A 5015-nucleotide genomic window follows, 5' to 3' on the forward strand; every position below is an offset into this window, starting at 1 on the left:
TTGTGGCACTGCCGTTTGGGTCATATCGATGTAAAGCACATGAAGAAACTCCATAAAGATGGATTGTTGGAATCACTTGGTTATGAATCATTTGATGCTTGCGAACCATGCCTTTTGGGCAAGATGACTAAAACTCCGTTCTCCGGAACAATGGAACGAGCTAGTGACTTAATGGAAATAATACATACCGATGTATGCAGTCCAATGAGTGTTGATGCTCGTGGCGGGTATCATTATTTTCTGACCTTCACAAGATGATTTGAGAAGATATGAGTATATCTACTTAATGAAGCACAAGTCTGAAACATTTGAAAAGTTCAAAGAATTTCAGAGTGAAGTGGAGAATCATCGTAACAAGAAAATAGAGTTTCTGCGATTTGATCGCGGAGACAAATATTTGAGTTACGAGTTTGGTCATCAATTAAAACAATGTGGAATAGTTTCACAAACTCATGCCACCTGGAACACCACAGCTTAATGGTGTGTCTGAACGTCATAACCGTACTTTATTAGATATAGTGCAATCTATGATGTCTCTTACCGATTTACCACTATCATTTCGGGGTTATGCATTAGAGACAGCTGCATTCACTTTAAATAGGGAACCATCAAAATCCGTTGAGACGACGCCTTATGAACTGTGGTTTGGCAAGATACCAAAGTTGTCGTTTCATAAAAGTTTGGGGCTATGATGCTTATGTGACAAATTTCAACCTGATAAGCTCAAACCCAAATCGGTGAAGTGTGTCTTCATAGGATACCCAAAGGAAACTGTTGGGTACACCTTCTATCACAGATCCGAAAGCAAGATTCGTTGCTAAGAACGGATCCTTTCTAGACAAGAAGTTTCTCTCGAAAGAAGTGAGTGGGAGGAAAGTAGAACTTGATGAGGTAAATGTACCTTCTCCCTTATTGGAAAAGTGGTTCATCACAGAAATCAGTTCCAGTGATTCCTACACCAATTAGTGAGGAAGTTAATGATGATGATCATGAAACTTCAGATCAAGTTGCTACCAAACCTCGTAGGTCTTCCAGAGTAAGATCCGCACCAGAGTGGTACGGTAATCCAGTTCTGGAAGTCATGTTACTAGACCATGATGAACCTACAAACTATGAGGAAGCGATGATGAGCCCAGATTTCGTGAAATGGCTTGAGGCCATAAAATCTGAGATAGGATCCATGTATGAGAACAAAGTATGGACTTTGGTTGACTTGCTCGATGATTAGCAAGCCATGTATGAGAACCTTCAAGAAGAAGATGGACACTGATAGTAGTGTTACTATCTACTAAGCTCGACTTGTTGCAAAAGGTTTTTGACAAGTTCAAGGTGTTGAATACGATGAGATTTTCTCACTCGTATCGATGCTTAAGTCTGTCCGAATCATTCTAGCAATTGCCACATTTTTTGAAATCTGGCAAATGGATGTCAAAACTACATTCCTTAATGGATTTTTTAAAGAAGAGTTGTATACGATGTAACTAGAAGGTTTTGTCAGTCCTAAAGGTGCTAACAAAATGTGCAAGCTCCAGCGATCTATCAATGGACTGGTGCAAACTTCTCGGAGTTGGAATATACGCTTTGATGAGTTGATCAAAGCATATGGTTTTATACAGACTTTTGGAAAGGCCTGTATTTACAAGAAAGTGAGTGGGAGCACTACAGCCTTTTTGATAAGTATCTGTGAATGACATACTATTGATGAAATGATGTAGAATTTTCTGGAAAGCATAAAGGAGTGTTTGAAAGGAGTTTTTTAAAGAAAGACCTCAGTGAAGCTGCTTACACAATGAGCATCAAGATCTATAGAGATAGATCAAGACGCTTGATAAGATGTCTTCAATGAGTACATACCTTGATAAGATTTTGAAGTAATTCAAAATGGAACAGTCAAAGAAGGAGTTCTTGCCTGTGTTGCAAGGTGTGAAGTTGAGTAAGACTCAAAACCCGACCATGGCAGAAAATAGAAAGAGAATGAAAAGTCATTCCCTATGCCTCAGTCATAGGTTCAATAAAGTATGATATGCTATGGACCAGTCCTATTGTATACTCTGCCGTGGTTTGGCAAGGGAGTACAATAGTGATCTAGGAGTAGATCACTGGACATTGGTCAAAATTATCCTTAGTGGAATAAGGATATGTTTCTCGATTATGGAGGTGACAAAAGGTTCGTCGTAAAGGGTTACGTCGATACAAGTTTTGGCACTGATCCAGATGACTCTAAGTCTTAATCTGGATACATATTGAAAGTGGGAGCAATTAGCTGGAGTAGCTCCATGCAGAGCATTGTAGACATAGAATACTTGCAAAATACATACGGCTCTGAATGTGACAGACCCGTTGACTAAACTTCTCTCATGAGCAAAACATGATCATACCTTAGTACTCTTTGGGTGTTAATCATATAGCGATGTGAACTAGATTATTGACTCTAGTAAACCCTTTGGGTGTTGATCACATGAGGATGTGAACTATGGGTATTAATCACATACAGATGTGAATATTGGTGTTAAATCACATGGCGATGTGAACTAGATTATTGACTCTAGTGCAAGTGGGAGACTGAAGGAAATATGCCCTAGAGGCAATAATAAAGTTATTATTTATTTCCTTATATCATGATACATGTTTATTATTCATGCTAGAATTGTATTAACCGGAAACATGATACATGTGTGAATGCATAGACAAACTTAATGTCACTAGTATGCCTCTACTTGACTAGCTCCTTAATCAAAGATGGTTATGTTTCCTAACCATAGACATGAGTTGTCATTTGATTAACGGGATCACATCATTAGGAGAATGATGTGATTGACTTGACCCATTCTGTTAGCTTAGCACTTGATCGTTTAGTATGTTGCTATTGCTTTCTTCATGACTTATACATGTCCCTATGTCTATGAGATTATGCAACTCCCGTTTACCGGAGGAACACTTTGTGTGCTACCAAATGTCACAACGTAACTGGGTGATTATAAAGGAGCTCTACAGGTGTCTCCAAAGGTACATGTTGAGTTGGCATATTTCGAGATTAGGTTTTGTCACTCCGATTGTCGGAGAGGTATCTCTGGACCCTCTCGGTAATGCACATCACTATAAGCCTTGCAAGCAATGTAGCTAATGAGTTAGTTACGGAATGATGCATTACGTAACGAGTAAATAGACTTGCCGGTAATGAGATTGAACTCGGTATTGGATACCGACGATCGAATCTCGGGCAAGTAACATATCGATGACAAAAGGAACAACGTATGTTGTTGTGCGGTTTGACCGATAAAGATCTTCATATAATATGTGGGAGCCAATATGAGCATCCAGATTCCGCTATTTGTTATTGACCGGAAACGTGTTTCGGTCATGTCTGCATAATTCTCGCACCCGTAGGGTCCGCACGCTTAAGGTTTCGATGACAGTTCTATTATGAGTTTATGAGTTTTGATGTACCGAAGGAGTTCGGAGTCCAGGATGAGATCGGGGACATGACGAGGGGTCTCGAAATGGTCGAGACGTAAAGATCGATATATTGTACGACTATATTCCGACATCGGAAAGGTTCCGAGTGGTTCAGGTATTTTTCGAAGTACCGGAGAGTTACGGGAATACGGGGGAAGAAGTATATGGGCCTTATTGGGCTTTAGGGGAGAGAGAGAGGCAGGCCCCCCCCCCAATGACTAGTCCGAATTGTACTAGGGGAGGGGCGGCGCCCCCTCTTTCCTTCTCTTCCCTCTTCCCCTTCCTTGTCTCCGACTCCTACTACATGGAAGGGGAGGAATCCTACTCCCGGTGGGAGTAGGACTCCTCCAGGGCGCGCCATAGGGGCTGACCCTCTCCCCCTCCTCCACTGCTTTATATACGGGGGCAGGGGGGGCACCTCTATACACAACAACAATTGATCCTTGGATCTCTTAGCCGTGTGCGGTGCCCCCCTCCACCATAGTCCTCCTTGATAATATTGTAGCGATGCTTAGGCAAAGCCCTGCGACGGTAGAACATCAAGATCGTCACCACGTCGTCATGCTAAAGGAACTCTCCCTCGACACTCGGCTGGATCGGAGTTCGAGGGACGTCATCGAGCTGAACGTGTGCAAGAACTTGGAGGTGCCGTGTGTTCGGTGCTTGATCGGTCGGGCCGTGAAGACGTACCACTACATCATCCGCGTTGTTTTAACGCTTCCGCTTTCGGTCTACGAGGGTACATGGACAACACTCTCCCCTCTTGTTGCTATGCATCACCATGATCTTGCGTGTGCATAGGGAAATTTTTGAAATTACTACGTTTCCCAACACGGGGGTGGCGCGGGCTGGTGGCGGCACGGGGGCGGGGTGGCACGGGGCGGCGGAGGCACGGGGGCGGGGTGGCGCGGGGCGGCGGCGGCTCGGGCGCGGGCGGAGAAAGAGAGTACAGATAGAGATGTGCGTGGGCGGGCGTCGATGGATTTTAGTTAGGGCGCGGTTCTTTGTCGTCTGCTAGCAGACGACAAAGATCCTAGCTAACGGACGTTAGTTTGGCCAGGTTCTTTGCCGTCAGCTAGCTGATGGCAAAGAAAGTGTCCGTTAGGTGTTACTCGTTAGTGGGCCACCCTGATTATTTGTCGTCCGCTAGCGAACGACAAAGGGCTGGCTGACGGCAAACATAATCTTCGCCATCAACTGCATCTTTGCCGTCAGATTCTTTCAAGCTAAGAGCAAAGACCTTCTTTACCGTCGGCTAGCGGACATCAAAGACCTAGCTGACGGCAACGATCCTGATTCCAGTAGTGAAAGACCTCTTTTAAGCAGCCCAAAGGGCGGGAAGAAGAGACCTTTGGTCCCGGTTGGTGACACCAACCGGGACTAAAAAGGGGGCATTGATCCCGGTTGGTGCCATGAACCGGGACCAATGTACGCCTTTAGTCCTGGTTGGCTCCACCAACCGGGACCAAAGGCCATGTGCTGCCCGCGTCAAAAATTTAGTCCCACCTCGCTAGCTGAGGGATCTCGAGAGTGGTTTATAAGCGCTGTTGCGCCCACCC

The sequence above is a fragment of the Triticum dicoccoides genome, chromosome 7B, assembly GCF_002162155.2.
Source record: "Triticum dicoccoides isolate Atlit2015 ecotype Zavitan chromosome 7B, WEW_v2.0, whole genome shotgun sequence".
In the NCBI taxonomy this organism is placed as follows: Eukaryota; Viridiplantae; Streptophyta; class Magnoliopsida; order Poales; family Poaceae; genus Triticum; species Triticum dicoccoides.